This window comes from Aquarana catesbeiana, linkage group LG01 (assembly GCF_042186555.1).
Source record: "Aquarana catesbeiana isolate 2022-GZ linkage group LG01, ASM4218655v1, whole genome shotgun sequence".
NCBI lineage: Eukaryota > Metazoa > Chordata > Amphibia > Anura > Ranidae > Aquarana > Aquarana catesbeiana.
This window is the reverse complement of record NC_133324.1, coordinates 549,844,698-549,863,122: the sequence shown is the minus strand read 5'-3', so window position 1 is coordinate 549,863,122 and position 18,425 is coordinate 549,844,698. Positions and strand designations below refer to the sequence as shown.

At 42.4% G+C, this 18,425-nt stretch overlaps 1 protein-coding gene across 1 annotated transcript in view; it reads right to left on the bottom strand.

The window, feature by feature from the left end:
* Positions 1 to 17,335, bottom strand: part of GNG7 (G protein subunit gamma 7) — a 340,259-nt gene extending 322,924 nt beyond the window's left edge. The window contains exons 1-2 of the mRNA XM_073595744.1: positions 12,984 to 17,335; positions 10,265 to 12,184 (exon numbers count right to left, since the gene is read on the bottom strand). The gene's annotated coding sequence lies outside the window, so the exon portion shown is untranslated. The remainder of the gene's footprint in view (positions 1 to 10,264; positions 12,185 to 12,983) is intronic.
* Positions 17,336 to 18,425: the final 1,090 nt, after the last annotated feature.

Here is an 18,425-nt window from a genome sequence, read left to right as displayed (position 1 = left end):
CTAACCTCTGCACCCCAAACCTCCCCCATCCTCTCCACTCCAATCCCCCTCCCCTTTACCTCTACCCGCCTCCTCTGCTCATCTTTGCATGTACCTTCCTTATCTCTATACATCCCCTCCTTGCTCACCTGTGCACCCCAAACTGTAATTCCTTCTCTGCCTACCTCTGCACACCCCACACTACCCTCCCCTCCACTAATTTGCTTACCTTTGCAGAACAGGCTGATGGTAGGCTTAATGACCACAGTTGTAGGCAGGACTTTCAAGCATGCCCCTTTATCCCCCAGTGGGCAGCATTCAGTATAGGTGATGGTGGATATGACCTCAGGGGGGCATGATATACATATGAATACCGCCTATATTTACATATGAATGCTGCCGCTATTTACATATCAATGCCAGTATTTACATGTAAACACAGTGACTGCAGGTGAGTCATCTGTACACAACAATAGGGCAGAACTGGGCAGCATTAGTAACAGAACTTCACACAGAGATATCAGGACACAGCATGGGACTAAAACCTCAAGGGACAAGGGAATTTAACCTGGGAGTTAAAAGTATGAGGCAGGTGCTTTGGGCCTCACAACAATGACAAGGCCCAGGGCAGCTGCCCCTTTTGCCCTGCCTTAAAGATGGCCCTGGGCACAACACATGGCAGTGGGCTCTGCACAGCACATTCAATGGTGAGCATGGCACAGCACATTACATGGTGGGCACAGGACATTACACGGTTAGCATTGCACAATACAGCACATTACATGATGGGCACTGCACGACACATTACATGGTGGGCACAGGACATTAAATGGTGGGCACTGCACAGGACGTTCCATTGTGAGTACTGCATGGCACATGACATGGTGGGCAATGCACGGCACATGACATAGTGTGTACAGCACATTACATGGTAGGCACTGCATGGCGCAGCACATGACATAGTGGGCGCAACACAGCAAATGACATGGTGGGCACTGCACAACATGGTGGACACTGCATGGTACAGCACATTACATGTCGGGTACAGCACATTAGATGGTGGGAACTTCATGGTACAGCACATGACATGGTGGGCACAGCACATGACATGGTAGGCACTGAATTGCACAGCACATTACATGGTGGGCACTGCATGAAATAGCACATTACATGGTGGGCAATGCACATGGCATTGTGGGCACCGCACATTACATGGTAGAAACTGCACATGACATAGTGGGCACTTCATGGCACAGCACATGACACACAGTATCTCACAAAAGTGAGTACACTCCTCACATTTTTGTAAATATTTTATTCTATCTTTTCATGTGACAACACTGAAGAAATGACACTTTGCTACAATGTAAAGTAGTGAGTGTACACCTTGCATAACAGTGTAAATTTGCTGTCCCCTCAAAATAACTCAACACACAGCCATTTATGTCTAAACCGCTGGCAACAAAAGTGAGTACACCCCTACGTGAAAATGTTCAAATTGGGCCCAATTAGCCATTTTCCCTCCCCGGTGTCATGTGACTCATTAGTGTTACAAGGTCTCAGGTGTGAATGGGGAGCAGTTGTGTTAACTTTGGTGTCATCACTCTCACTCTCTCTTACTGTTCAATGGAAGTTCAACATGGTACCTCATGGCAAATAACTCTCTGAGGATCTGAAAAAAAGAATTGTTGCTTTACATTAAGATGGTCTAGGCTCAAAGAAGACTGCCAAGACCCTGAAACTGTGCTGCAGCATGGTGGCCAAGACCATACAGTGGTTTAACAGGACAGGTTCCACTCAGAACAGGCCTCGCCATGGTCGTCCAAAGAAGTTAAGTGCATGTACTCAGCATCATATCCAGAGGTTGTCTTTGGGAAATAGACGTATGAGTGCTGCCAGCAATGCTGCAGAGTTTGAAGGGGTGGGGGGGTCAGCCTGTCAGTGCTCAGACCATACGTCGCACACTGCATCAAATTGGTCTGCATGGCTGTCATCCCAGAAGGAAGCTTCTATTAAAGATGATGCACAAGAAAGCCCGCAAACAGTTTGCTGAAGATAAGCAGACTAAGGACATGGATTAGTGGAACCATGTCCTGTGGTCTGATGAGACCAAGATAAACTTATTTGGTTCAGATGATGTCAAGCGTGTGTGGCGGCAACCAGGTGAGGAGTACAAAGACAAGTGTGTCTTGCCTACAGTCAAGCATGGTGGTGGGAGTGTCATGGTCTGGGGCTGTATGAGTGCTGCCGGCACTGGGGAGCTACAGTTCATTGAGGAAACCATGAATGCCAACATGTACTGTGACATACTGAAGCAGAGCATGATTCCCTTCCTTCAGAGACTGGACCACAGGACATTATTCCTACATAATGACCCCAAACACACCTCCAAGACAACCACTGCCTTGAGGGTAAAGGTAATGGACTGGCCAAGCATGTCTCCAGACCTAAACCCTATTGAGAATCTGTGGGGCATCCTCAAACGGAAGGTGGAGGAGCGCAAGGTCTCTAACATCCGTCAGCTCTGTGATGTCGTCATGAAGGAGTGGAAGAAGACTCCAATGGCAACCTGTGAAGCTCTGGTGAACTCCATGCCCAAGAGGGTTAAGGCAGTGCTGGAAAATAATGGGGGCCACACAAAATATTGACACTTTGGACTCAATTTTGACATTTTCACTTATGGGTGTACTCACTTTTGTTGCCAGCGGTTTAGACATTAATGGCTGTGTGTAGAGTTTTTTTTGAGAGGACAGCAAATTTACACTGTTATACAAGCTGTACACTCAATACTTTACATTGTAGCAAAGTGTCTTTTCTTCAGCGTTGTCACATGAAAAGATAGAATAAAATATTTACAAAAATGTGAGGGGTGTACTCACATTTGTGAGATACTGTAGTGGGCACTTCACATGGCACAGCACATGACATAATGGGTACTTCATGGCACAGCACATGACATAGTGGGCACAAGAGAGCACATTACATGGGGGGGGGACTGTCCCCTAGCACAATCATTACACCCACCCAGGTCAGTTTCTACACAATCCTCCCTCCATAATAAGTATGCTAACCTCATTTATTCTCAACAGCATGGCCGATGTCCTTCCTCCCGGGCTCCTGCCTGCTGGTTAGGATGACATCAGCGCCTCTCCCCCAGACAGCTGCCTGCAGCTCCCGGACACTGAGGATCTGTGTGAGTGTAATGCCGTGTACACACGGGCGGACTCTCCGACTGGTCTGGTCCAACGGACCAAATCCAGAGGACAACCTGCTTCAAATCTTTACGTCGTAACTCCCCCAGACTCAGTTCCTAACGGAAAGCCCGTTCGTCTATATGCTGGTCCGACGGACCAGATATGATGTAAGGGCAGGGTACTACATCTCGCGCTCGCTGCAATAGGAAAAACAAATTTTCCTATTGCAGCGAACGCGAGGGGGAGGCGACGATGTCCCTTAGGTCTGGTATGGATTTTAAGGGGAACCCCCTACGCTAAAAAAACGGCGTGGGTCCCCTCAAAATCCATACCAGACCCCTATCCAAGCACGCAGCCTGGCCGGTCAGGAAAGGGGGAGGGGGCTCCCCCCCTCCTGAACCATACCCCATACTCATTCACATAGGGTGGGGGGACGGGATCTGAGGGCCCCCTTATTAAAGGGGGCTCCCGGATTCCGATGAGCCCCCCACCCGCAGACCCCGACAACCAACAGCCAGGATTGTCAGGAAGAGGCCCTTGTCCTCATCAACATGGGGACAAGGTGCTTTGGGGTGGGGGAGCCGCCGAATCGGGCGGACAATCCGATCATATGTGGGCTGCATCGGACTTCCGACGGACCGTTTCGGTCGGAAATCCGATGGACTTTAGATTTGAAACCTGCTTCAAATCTTTACGTCGTAACTCCCCCGGACTCAGTTCCTAACGGAAAGCCTGTTCGTCTGTATGCTGGTCCGACGGACCAGATATGACATAAGGGCAGGGTACTACATCTCGCGCTCGCTGCAACAGGAAAAACAAATTTTCCTATTGCGGCGAGGGGGAGGCGACGATGTCCCTTAGGTCTGGTATAGATTTTAAGGGGAACCCCCTACGCTGAAAAAAACAGCGTGGGTCCCCTCAAAATCCATACCAGACCCCTATCCAAGCACGCAGCCTGGCCGGTCAGGAAAGGGGGAGGGGCGCCCCCCCTCCTGAACCGCACCAGTGTGTTTTTTTATTGACACTTTTTCCCTAAGTGAATGGGTAGGGGTACGATGTACCCCATACTCATTCACATAGGGTGGGGGGATGGAATCTGGTGGCCCCCTTATTAAAGGGGGCTCCCGGTTTCCGATAAGCCCCCCGCCTGCAGACCCCGACAACCAACAGCCAGGGTTGTCGGGAAGAGGCCCTTGTCCTCATCAACATGGGCCCCTCCCCCAAAGCACCCACCCCCCCATGTTGAGGGCATGCGGCCTGGTACTGTTCAGGAGGGGGGGACGCTCGCTCGTCCCCACCCCCTTTCCTGACCAGCCAGGCTGCGTGCTCGGATAAGGGTCTGGTATGGATCTTGGGGGGACCCCCACGCCGTTTTTTTGGCATAGGGGGTTCCCCTTAAAATCCATATCAGACCTAAGGGCCTGGTATGCCCTGCGACGGGGCTCGCAAGGTGTCAATCTCGCTGTTAAAAGCGGTGAGATTGACTTCCTTTTCTAGTCCCGTCGTACCCAAGTCACGTTCAAAATGAACGGACTTGTTCGTGTGTGGGCAAGTCCGTTCATTCGGAAAGTCCGTCGTAACTCCGTCGGGAAGACCGGCAAACGTAGTCCGCCAAAAAAAGTCCGGTCGTGTGTTGGCAAGTCCATCCGTAGTCCGGTCGTGTGTAGGCAAGTCCGTTCGTAAGTCAGTAGGAAGTCTGTCAAAAGTCCTTCGGAAAGTCCATTGGACCAGTCCGGTCGGAAAGTCTGCCCGTGTGTATGCCCCATAAGAGATCCTTTGATAGGAGACAGGCATCGGCAGAGACAGGACTTGGCTGCAGCGGCGGACACTTGTCTCTTCCATGTGTGCTGCACACAGAGGGCTCTTCTTCCTTCAGGACAGTACACAGATAAGCCACTGGCATGGGCCTATATTGGGGGAGGGGCCTGGAGCTGCAGCTCCAAAAGCCCCTATGTTAATCCGGCCCTGAGCCGGGAACTCTAGAGCATGCGGCTGGGCGCAGGATGGTGTACCTCCGCCCCGAAAATAAAAAAATAGTCCCTCAGCTCTTACCTTCTGGGCTCCTCTATTGAACTAATGGGGCCCAGAAAAATATATTTATTCACCCCCTAAGCAAGAAGGAGCTTGGGAAGGAGCAGTACATGTTTACAAGGGGGCAGGTAAAGTGCAGGGCCCCACATGCAGCCCCCCATGCAGCCCCCCATGCAGCTGGGGCCCCTGGGTAGTGCCCAGGGGTGCCCGCTCATTAAGACGACCCTACCCCTCCCCCCACTGTAGTATCCTCTGTGCCCCCATGCAGTTTACTCTGTCCCCTTTAACCCCCCCCATAATGTCATCTGCCCTCCCAGTGCGATGTCCTCTTCACACACACACACACACACCCCCATGTAGTGTCCTCTGTTCCCTTCACACCAGTGTGTAGGTAGAACTCTCCTACCTTACACCGGTGTATAGCGTAGCAGAGAACGGTAGAAGTCAACACAGTACTAGATAAGGGGGCGGGGCAGGATCTGATGGAGTTAACGTTTTATATTAACAAGCTGGTGATTGGTTGCTAGGACTGCCCGGCAACCAATCACCTGCTGGTTAATGTAAAAAAGTTGGTTCCAGCAGCTCCTGCCCCCCGCCCTCTATCCAGTACTGTGACTCCGCGTTGCAGGGAAGAGGAGAGCGGCGGTGGGGGCAGGACTGTGTGTGGGGCTGTGTTCGAGATTGACCCATTGGCTGCGTGCAGTTGACGGGTTGATCACGATCAACAACCTGCCGACACCCGATTTAGTGGATAGAACCAAGAGCTAAATTTCAGGGTTTGCTGATGATACCACATTATGCAGGGGGATACTTTTGACACAAGTGTAGCATCAATACAGGAACAACTTGACAGATGAGGTTCAAAACTGAGAAATGTAAAGTAATATGCTTGGGTGCCAAAAACACACATTAGGAGGGACTCCCAAGGGAGAATCAGTGATGGAAAAGGATCTAGGGGTGCTTGTAGATCACAGACTTAGCAACAGTATGCAAAGTCAAGCTGTAGCTAACAAAGCTAGCAAAATACTTCATGCATTAAAATTGGCATACACGCCTACTTTGGCTTCATCTTGAATATGCAATTTAGGTTTGGTAACCAATCCTCAGGAAAGACATTCATGGGCAACAAAATTAAAAGGGGGGTGGAGGACCTCAGCTATGATATTCAATTGTATAGACCAGCCTTTTTCAACCAGGGTGCCTTCAGGTCTCTTCTTGGGTGCCTTGGCAAAATGCCTCAAAATTGCCCAAAAATTGTATACAAGCCAGAGGGTTGATCAAGCCTGCCTTTTAGTTACACAAAGCCAAAGGTTTTCATTGTGCGCCATTGCTTCCTTCTAGCTGCCAGCGTCCTAACGACCAATGATATCATTGGTCGATAAAGAGAACATCGGGCCCCTGCGCAGCATTGTTTGTCCCTCTCCTGCCCTTCTCCATGAGCACTGGGGTCACATTAGCTTAGTGAGGAAGAGAAACTGAGGGAGAAAAATACTAGTCAGTACCAGTGTGCAAAGGTGTATTTGCTTTGGAAGAATAAATCACCTTTAATGTTGGGATCCAATGTGTGTGGATGTTGCTGCAATATGTGAAACTATTAGAATAGTTTTTTGCATTTTAGAATGGAGTGCATTGAGACTGTGGATAATTTTAAAGGGTGACTGAAAAAAAGGTTGAGAAGGAGCACTTGAGAGGGCATATGATTACAATGTAGAAATATCAAGGGTGACTTCAGTAATAAACTGATTACTTTAAGGTCCATGAAGAGGACACATGGCCACAATTGTGAGATTAGAACAAAGGAGGTTTAACGATAGATTCCAGAAAGGGTGCATTACTGGTATGCCCCATACACACAAGCGGAATTTCCGTCAAAAAAAGTGTGATGGGAGCTTTTGGTCGGATATTCCGACCGTGTGTATGCTCTATCCAACTTTTTCTGTCTGAATTTCTGCCAGCAAAAGATTGAGAGCTGGTTCTCTATTTTTCCGTCAGAAAACGTTCTTGACGGAAATTCTGTTTATCTGTATGCAATTCCGACGCGCAAAAAAACACGCATGCTCGGAAACAATTTGACGCATGCTCGGAAGCATTAAACTTCATTTTCTCGGCTCATCGTAGTGTTGTACGTCACTGCGTTCTCGATGGTCGAAAGTTTAGAGAACTTTTGTGTGACCGTGGCGGTTATTTACTAAAGGAAAATCCACTTTGCACTGCAAGTGCACTTGAAAGTGCACTGAAAGTGCACTTGGAAGTAAAGTCGCTGTAGATCTGAGGGGGACATGCAAGGAAAATAAAAAAACGCATTTTAGCTTGCACATGATTGGATAATAAAATCAGCAGAGCTTCCCCTAATTTCAGATCTACCCCTTAGATTTAGAGTGACTGCACTTCCAAGTGCACTTTCCGTGCAATTTCAAGTGCACTTGCAGTGCAAAGTGGATTTGCCTTTCGTAAATAACTCCCCGTGTGTATGCAAAGCAAGCTCGAGCGAAATTCCGTCGGAAAAACCATCCAAGATTTTTCCGACGGAAATTCCGCTTGTGTATACGGGGCATTAGAACTTTTAAAATGTCTCCCCCAGGAAGTGGTACTAGCTTAGAGTGTTGAAAAACTTTTAGATGTCTTCCTCAGGAATCAGAATATACAGGGCTGTGGGAATTGTTAGGGACTAAACACACATAGGTTGAACTGGATGGACCTGTGTCTTTTTTCCCAAGCTTGTAGACTATGTAACTATATAACTTTCTATTTAGTTTCTTTGAAATCCATGCTGTACATCTATGATGACTACTAATAAAGCAATTGAGTAGTTTTTTTCATAGTCAATTTATTATAGTACAAAACTTATAACGTGTTCCTTCTAGGATGCAGGTTCTCTGCAAGGAAGACTAGGTATGTTGTTTGGTTCTAATTGCTCTTTTTGGGGACTGACTTATGGATACTGGAGCACAGTAAAGAGGAAATGTTGGCTGTGCTACCCTTATTTAATTCCTAGGTTTGAACTGAACTTGTGCTTTGCTCATGCAAGGCAAAATTACAGGTTTTTCTTAAGTTCTGCCCTCAACTGCTTCGCATACATGAGTTTTTCTTACCTTTCGTGCGTCTCCATTTTGCTGCCAGCATTGATTGGAAATACCCAGTGCATCATGATGTCAGGTGTACACAGGACAGCCTTTCTTTGCACCAAATGCAGAGCAATGCAGAGCAGTGGAAGAGTGAATGATAGGTGAGTATGTAAAGCCGGGATAGTGACAGTGAACCTGTTGATTTGCCCTTTATGGGCAAAACACAGACTCACTTTAAAATAAATTGGCCAAATGTTATGCATAACAGCTGGCTGTAATGTTTCTCCTACAGTTTTCATAAATCAGCTTCCCAATGCATTGACCACGTGGTATTTATACCAATATTTACAAGTAATTACAAGCCAACAGTTGGAAAATATCGGTCGTTGATGCAAAAATATTAAACATATTTTACAATGACCACTGATATAACGGTAAATCTTAGGAATAGAAATTTTTTATTAGGTTTTCATATATGTAATCTTCAAACATGTAGTGTTTATTTTTCATACCCTGCATTAATAAGCATATTTCAGTTATGTTCTAGTTAAAACAAAAAGAGTTAACAGACAGACTTACCAAGTGTTGCAATGGAATATTATGAAGTTGTAAAAAGTGTACGATCATATACTTTAATGTACATAAAATATAATTTTGTTGTTAAATCATAATTATGACATTGGCAAGGTTCTATACATTCTAAGACACAAAAGTCTGTATTCAGTGGGAGCACTTACAACACAATAGAAAAAAAAATAGGTGTCTTCTTGTGCTTTATGATCCTTTAGATCTACGTGCCACTGTTCAGTGGTACTGGTTTGTGTATTTTCATGTCTCGTGCCTTCTATGCAATGTAACCAAAGATCAGGTGAAGGAAAATTAAAGTGGTTGTAAACCGCAGACATGAAATATGAACAAAGCATATCCCTTATAGTGGGTACATGTCTCAATTAAGTGTACTAACTGTCATTTCTGTCTGCGGCTTCGTTCCTCTGCCATTAGCATCAATCATTTCTGTCAAGTTTTCCTGACACCAAGAGAAAAATGGTGACAGGAGAGGGACCTCCAGCAGATTGACAGCATCAGCTCTGTGCCCGTAAGCTGTGTGAAGGGGGGTGTGTCTTTTCCCTCCAATCAGCTATCAGAGCTCTCCTCACTGAGCTCTGCAGAGTTTAACTTCAGCTCTCTACCCCCTTTTTTTCTGAATTCTCAGACAAGCATATACATTCAGCACTTTAAACGGATGTAGAGAACACTGCAGATAGACAGATCCAACGTATGTAGGAGGATTGCTTTCATCTCTGTGTATCACCTGAGGATAACCACTTCGCAGGGTATATGTAAGGTTTACAAACACTTTAAATAAACATATATTAGCTTAAATGTTTAAACTATTATAAGATCCATTCTCCTATCACGCACACACAGTCACTGCAGTTACCCATGACAAGAGATGGACAATAACAGTGAACATAGGGCTGGGCCCTTCATGGACAAGGAATACCTAGAAATCCAAAGGTTTCCATTCCAGCTGAGTTATCCTATCATATGATACTTTTACTTTTCTAGCCAAATGCAGCTGGAATCCCCAGCTTTATAAACTTTTCTACGTTTTTATTTTAATTCAAGGCACAAATTAACATTTCCATCAAATGAAATGCTTTAACATTTCTTTTTAAGAAATATTGGATTAACTGAGAATTAAGAGAGAACTAAATTAATTTAAAATTTTGTGGGAGAAAAGCCTAATTAAGTGTGTTGTGTACTTCTTTTGCATCCTTCACATAATGACCAAAAATGTGCATGTAACAGGAATGCAGTAATATTTTGACAGCTCTCAAAAAAACGCTACAGAGACATGAATACAATTTTAAGGTGGACAAAGTTAAAACTCTGTTGCTGACAACCGCCAGTCAGATTCAGACATCCCCTTTACGACTGAAGGCTGCAAGTAATGCAATTCTTATCCTGCACATATCAATAAAGATAGCTTACCATCAAAATAAAGCCAGTGGTCTAAAATGCCATCATGCTAGTCTCATTCTGTCTCTTTTAGGAACTGTTCACACGTGCATCAAGCATCCAATGTGGGAGCTGTTAAAGAAACTTATTTTGTATTATTGTTTTCAACATAACCGACAAAGAAATGTCCATACGTGTCAGGAATGGACAGGTTTCAGGTGCCAATGTGCTTCAAAAAGCATTGCTGATTTATCTGAAGTCAATGAATGCGCAGCTTACTAACTAATTAAAATATCAAGCTTGCCACAAGATTTGACTGAATTTTAAGTTCTATAATATTTTGTTCAGGTACAACAGCTCATTCATGCACATCCTGAATGTAGAAGCGCAACCAGCATGCGTGACCTGCTACAAATTGCAAGCAAGCAGAATGAGGATCGTAGCCATCAGGAAGACAAAAGTCAATGGGGCATGAGGCAAGTGTTATATAGTTAGCTTCTATGCCTTGCACAATTGTAAATACACCTTTTTAGCCTCATTTCCTGAGGATTTCTTCACAGGTGTGAAAAATACATAGCGCCTCATATATTTTCCTTTCTCTCTCTATCTCAAATGTGTTGATTTTTGTTACTGCTAATATGTATTCCTGATGCTTTGTGTGAATTATTATCCCCTAGGTCCCTGCCTTTGTGGACATGCATAGATAGCTAGTATAAACAAATGTACTTTAGTTTCTAAAACTTATCTGACATATTTATTATGTCTGTGGACACATATTTATCTATTTGCTTTTTCTATGGGCGAGTATAGTTCTCTATATATTTTTATATCCATATATAAATATATGCACATCTGCTTTTTCTGTCTATAGCCATATTTCTTTAGCTCATTTCCTCTACATTTATTTTTAATAGATTTAATAGAGCCATCAATTTATGCAGTGCTTTACATATACATTGTACATTCAAATCAGACCCTACCCTCAAGGAGCTTACAATTTAAGGTCCCTAACTCACATTCATACATACACATACTAGGGCCAATTTAGACAGGATTGAATTAACCTACCAGCACGCCTTTGGAGTGTGGGAGGAAACCAGAGTACCCAGAGGAAACCCACCCAAACTTCAGGCAGGTAGTGTCATGGTTGGGATTCAAACCAGCAACCCCTGTGCTGCTAGGTGAAAGTGCTACCCACTACACCACTGTGCCGCTCTACATAAATATATCCCCTAATGCTGTCTCCACAGATATACATTGACTATTCATACATACAGTAATACAGCATCTATATGAAATGTACACTGAACATGAATATTATGGCGCTAGGTATAGTAACCATTGTTTCTTCTAAAGTCTAATAAAGAATGTACATTTTGATGAAAGCCAAAGGTATACCCATTTCCTCATGGTGTGGGTCACCCAACCTCAAAGCACCACTTGACAACTCTAGGTTATTTATCACCAGTACCATCTATTGCTCAGAAATGCTTTCCTAAGCAATCCCTTGTGTATGTAAAATACTAGATGTTACCCAGTGAAGGGTTACTTGAATGGGTGGATTGACTGGTTGATTAAAATAAATTGATTGGGAGAGCATGGTAAAACTTTAAAGTGAATACGTGGCAAGGCTATGGACATTCTAGTATTTTACATATTCTCGAAAAGCAACAAATGAATTTTAAAACAAGCCCTCTCTGACTATCGTAGCTGCTTCTTCACATCAGAAGTTATCTCTTTAAGGCCGCTTGCACAGTGCAGCTTGAAAAAAACTCAGTGCAGCTTTTTTTTTTTTTACTGAGATAAAATACAGCCCATTTGTTGTAATGTGCCTGTGCACATAGGTGCATAAACAAGCGCCGTGCATTCTTCAGTAAGAAAATAATAGAAAAATCAGCTTTTTTGGTCAGTAATTTGCTCAGCTCACTCGGCTTCCATTGCCCAAAGTACCTACTCTGGTGTCCGTTTATGAAGCAGTGAAATCTATTCACTGCTTCATTCTCCGGCATTCACAGTGAAGATTTTTCTCCTCTGTGTGCCAGTTTATGAAGCTTTGTAGATCGCTTCACCTTTGGAGGAGTGAAGAGATCTACAAATGCTTTCAACAGTGGAGAAAGGCTCCTGATACTGGAATCTCGTGAGACTTTACGAGATTACAGCACCAGAAATACAGAGATGTCAGTTTATTAAGCAGTGATAAATTATCACCGCTCAATACACGGACAGACGGCGTGAATTACTGTTAATAAAATAATGAGTCCCCCTACATTATATACATATGTATACACACACACACATTATATATACATGTATATACACATACATTATATATATATACATATACACATTATATGTATATATGTATATATATGTATACACATAAATATGACAGGGGGACATGCTTACAGTGTTGGGGGGTCTGAACGAGGCATAAGGAAGTTAAAAATCTTCCTCCTTCCCCCTCAGATCCCCCCAGATTTCCTCTTCACTCCCAGATTCACCACCTCTGAGCTGGTGAACCTGGGAGTGTGAATTCTGACTCAGATCACCAGTGAAGCGGTGAGATCACCGCTTCATAAACTGGCCCTTTCTGTGTCATTCAATGAGGATTCTCCGTGTGTAGAGATAATCGGAGGGAGAACAAGTTCAAACATGTTCTCCCCCGATTATCACTGTTTCATAAACTGTTTATGGACTGTGATCAGCGGTGATCCTCGGGATCACCGCTGATCACTGCTTCATAAACGGACACCTCTGTGTCTACATTACAGATTTAGAGAATAAAAGGCCAGAAGGCTTCCAAGTTACTGCTTGGGAGGGGGATGCAAGTTAAGCTCAGCTGGCCTAAAGAACTTTAGTGCTTCTCTCCGCAGTTCCTGCAGCTACAGAGTTTAGTATATGCTTGTTTTAAAGCTCATTAGCAGTTAATGTGTAAATAATTGAATGCACATGGCGTGGCCACAGATTTGCTTTAATGTGGAGCAACTGTGGGTTACAACTTAAAAGGAAATATACATTGAATGGTGGTCACACTGTAAATGGTTAGTGAGCTTTGAATAAGAAGTACTCTGGTTAAACAGTAGTGTGCATTAAATAGGAAATTCACAGTGACTGGAGATTGCACACAAAAAGGTAATTGTACATCAGATACTGGGGCACAATAAAGGGTTAATGTGCAGTGGATAGGGGTTGCTAGGACTGAAGGACTAATGTACTTTGAATGGAAGAAAAAGTTAAATGTACTGTGGTTGGAAATTTTTCAGTAAAAAAAAATTAAGATACGGTTGTGCACAGGGAAGGGTTACTTTACAGTGGTCTGGGATGAATAGCAAATGGTTAACACACAGCAATGGCACTGCAACTCTGGGTATGGTTTGTGCTATTGTGTTCACTGGGTTAGGTATGGTTGACCATAGTCTGGTGTATGTGTGCTTTCTCTTGGGTCAGCAGACTCCAATGGGGTACAGCATGTGACCTCAGCTCCCCTTAATAAAGGTTTTTTGTTTGCCTTCTGCATCTATAGAAACATCTCCCTAGTTTCCTGTGTTCATATTTGAAGTTTAACATATGAATTTAGATTTAGATTTAATGACATATCCTGGATACTCTTACAAATCTCAGTTCATTCCTCTTAGACATGAATCTCTGTTTTCTACCTCTTAAACACTCCTTTTTATTACATTCCCTATAGATATATAAGCTTGGCATTGTGATCTGTAGACACAATTACTTACCACACACACACACACACACACACATATATATATATATATATATATATATATATATATATATATATATATATATATATATATATATATACTATGTATATGTGGTTGCATTGTACTATAGCTTAGTAAAGATATATAGATCTAGAGGGAAAGAGAAAGATAGATAGCCACACACGATGAAAAGTGTTTAAAGGAAGAACTTCTGTTGCCATAGCAACCAGATTCCCCCCACGCTGCACTAGAAATATGTAGTCTAAATGGTTTATATGGGCAGCAAGTATGTCCTTCAGTGATGTCTGCTCTTACTTAGATATACAGTCATTAAAATAATTGGGCTTATTTACAGAAATTTAAAAAATGGGTGAAAATGGTATTGCCTTTGGTAACTAATGGCATGCTTTCATTTTGTAACCTGAATTAGATGAAAAACTTTAGGGCCTCTGTTGAGGGCTTTTGTTTGCTTGAACTAGGTTTTGCATTCATATACAAGTCTATGGGAATGCAAAACCTACTTGAAGCAGGTCAAATTCCTCTGTCAATGAATTTAAAATAATCTCAGAAGTGTTCTGATCTGATGTCAAACTGATGCCATCAACACACACTCAAAGCTCAAAGCCCATAGACACAGTCTCCTAATTTGATTAGTCTGGACATTACCCCAAAATCTCCTTTAATGCTTTTTCCTTGACTGCAGTCTAAAATAATAGCCAAGGAATAATCAAAGTGCTTGGTTATTTTTCGGGACAGCACATCACATTTCTTGCTTTCTAGCATTTATCACGGATGTCCAAATATTTGAACTTCACCTTTGGCATCCTACTGATATAAGATATATTGATTACTTGTAAATTTGGGTCATTTACAATTGATTCTAAAAATGCTAGATTTTTTTTCTTCTTTATTTTGTATAGCATGACTAGGAAAACAGCATGGGACTGGTCTACACTTTGGACTGTCCCTTCACTCCCAATAGTTCCGAACCAGCAGACCCGTTTTTTTCAAAGTATATTAGGATTTTATTACTCTAGTATATACCTCACTCATTTCTTGTGCTTTATTTGCTATTCATTTGTATATGTACTATTTTACTCATAACACTTTGTTTTCCAACACTGTTTTCGATGATATGACATAAATCCAGTGCAATGTTACTGCATCTACAGTCACAGGATATATAAGAACCTATTTAATGCATGTCATTGTGGATTAAAGGGTTTATATGTGGCAAGGAGTATATTTTAATATCGTCCAAAATCCTCTTTACTCATTAGGAGTGTCTTATATTTTATGTTGTTGTGTATTTTTGGAAAGAACTATATACATTGAGCTTGCTTACATAGCCATATAGGCCCAAGCTAAGCTAATTAAAGAATTAGTACATATAGTTTTAGAAACAATTAAAGTTGCATTTGTCACACACATTTTGCCCTTTAAACTCATATGTATAGATATTGACATTATATATATATTATATAATATATATAATATTATATTATATATTATAGGTACTGACATTATACTGCTGTGATAAAATATATTTGCTACTAAATATCTGCTTCATGAACAGTACAATGTATTATTTTCTACAAAGCTATAATGATCAAAGCTACGGCATTTCCCACGCCTCTATATATTTTATTTTTATTAGGATATAATTAGTAAGTTATAGTAACGATATAAAATGTCCACCATGGAAATCATTTAATAGATGTGAAATGAGTGTTTGTAATACATTTCAGGTTCTGATTTAATATTATGATTTTGGATTGTAATTAAATGGAAACCTCATTTTTATGTGTAAGTTTGTTTTTAACACTTTACGTTATTGTTTACATATGATTTTGCAGGAAAGGCTGTATATTTTATTTCTGAAATACTTGTATTTCTGTTTAAAAGTATAAGATACAGCACAGTCCATAGGAAGCCTAACAATGCCACAGCAGATAGGACTTTTAAAAATCACTACAGATGATATAGGTAAATATGTACTGCAAGTGCTATAATATTTTAATTCTATGTTTTACCATTTTTTAGAAGAAAAAAAAATTTCTACTAATGTTAAAACTTTTTGGCTAAAGGTTCACCAGATCAAATTCATGTACAAATTTCAACTTCTAGTTAAAGAAAAAAAACCTAAAATAACACTTAAGGTATCATACACACCAGCCCCGTTTGGCTCCGCTTGGCAGCTTTGCCCAGTGCAGTCCTAACACATAGTGGTCTATGTACAAAAATTTGCTAAGCGGATGTCTTCAGTATTTGCACAGGCACCACAAAGATGTATCTGGGGCTTGAGAATAGAGAAGGTAATAACCTTCTCCCTCCCTGACAGTGTTTGTGCCTGGCAATTAGCTGACTAGTTCTAAACAACAATTTGTAGAAAGGCAAGAAGGTCACCCCCCTCCCTTCCTTCCCAAAGGGAGCCGGGGAGTGTGGCGAAGGTGAATATAAAGTGGGGGAAGGTTATTAAGAAACCTGTAACTTTGACCTCAATGGGCACCAGATTCCCTTTATCTTGAATGTGTAAATGAACACAAGTTGGCTGGCTTGGTGAGACTTTAGTAAAAGCACCACCTTTTCTTGACTACATCCCCAGTTGCAAAAACTTTACTCATACTGAGCAAGATTGTAAATAAGATAAATCCTGTCTAAATTGGTTCTAATAGGTAAATGCATTTGAGATAGTAACATCAAGCTTGGTACACACACTGCGTTTTTTTTCTTTTTTGCTGTTTAAAAAACAAAAAAAAAAAAAACAACTTACAGGTCCCCCCGCGTTTCACTATTTTACTGACAGCAAGGACCCCCTATAGCGGATGCTGACTTTCCAACAGGACTGTTTGACGGAAGCTGGTCTAACAATTGATTGATTGTTGACACATCGAAATTTGGCTGGTTCCTGCTCACTTGGTGAAATTTCAGTTTGTGCATACCTGGCTTTAGATTGTGAACTCATTGAGGGCAGAGACTAATGTGAATGTACAATATGTAATGTGTTGCATAAATTGTTGGCACTATATAAGTACCTGTAATAAATGAATTTGTATCTCATCAGAGAGATTTTCATTCACTTGGTAGGGAAATCTCTTCTTATAAAGTTGTCACCAGAACAAGTGTAGCAACTTATAATTTAGAATTTAGCCTCAAGTTCATTCCCAGTGACACTGGTGATAGGACAATTACAGAGAGTGAAACTCCATAACGGAGTCACGGACAACAATAAAAACCTGACAGAGGTTATAACCCACCACCACTCTAATCGAATAACAAATACGTTTACCTTTATTTATACCTTAATATAGCTGCATTTCTGTGTAGGCACGCGCGAGCATGTGTGTGTGTGTGTGTGTGTGTGTGTGTGTGTGTATATATATATATATATACACACAGTTGTGCTCATAAGTTTACATACCCTGCAGAATTTATGATTGCTTGGCTATTTTTCAGAGAATATGAATGATAACACAAAAACTTTTCTTTCACTCATAATTAGTGTTTGGCTGAAGCCATTTATTATAAATCAACTGTGTTTACTCTTTTTAAACCATAATGACAACAGAAACTACCCAAATGACCCTGATCAAAAGTTTACATACCCCAGTTCTTAATACAGTGTATTTGCCCCCTATAACATCAATGACAGCTTGAAGTCTATTGTGGTATTTGTGGATGAGGCTCTTTATCTTCTCAGATGGTAAAGCTGCCCATTCCTCTTGGCAAAAAGCATCCAGTTCCTGTAAAGTATTGGGCTGTCTTGCATGAACTGCACATTTGAGATCTCCCCAGAGTGACTCAATGATATTGAGGTCAGGAGACTGTGCAAGCCACTCCAGAACCTTCACTTTATGCTGCTGTAGCCAATGACAGGTCAACTTGGCCTTGTGTTTTGGATCATTGTCATGTTGGAATGTCCAAGTACGTCCCATGCGCAGCTTCCTGGCTGATGAATGCAAATGTTCCTCCAGTATTTTTGATAACATACTGCATTCATCTTGCCATCAATTTTGACCAAATTTCCTGTGGCTTTGTAGCTCACACATCCCCAAAACATCAGCGATTCACCTCTGTGTGGGGGAGAGCAAACAAACTGAAAAAGTCTGAAAAGAACCCATCAATTGCAGCCTCAATGTGCCCATCAAACGCAGCCACTGTGCCATCAAACGCTGTCACTGTGCCCATCCAGTGCTGCCACTATGCCATCAAATGCTCCCACTGTGCCCATCAAATGCTCCCACTGTGCCCATCAAATGCTCCCACTGTGCCACCAAATGCTCCCACTGTGCCCATCGAATGCTGCCACTGTGTCCCCCCGCCCACCTGCTCGCCGTCTGCTCGGCACTTACCTGTCTCGGTGATGGCGGCAGGTGGCGAGCAGTGTCATCCATGCTCCTCCATGTCCTCGATGTCTTCTTCTCCCATCCTCTCCTATGATTGGATGCCTGATAGGCATCCAATAGCAGCGC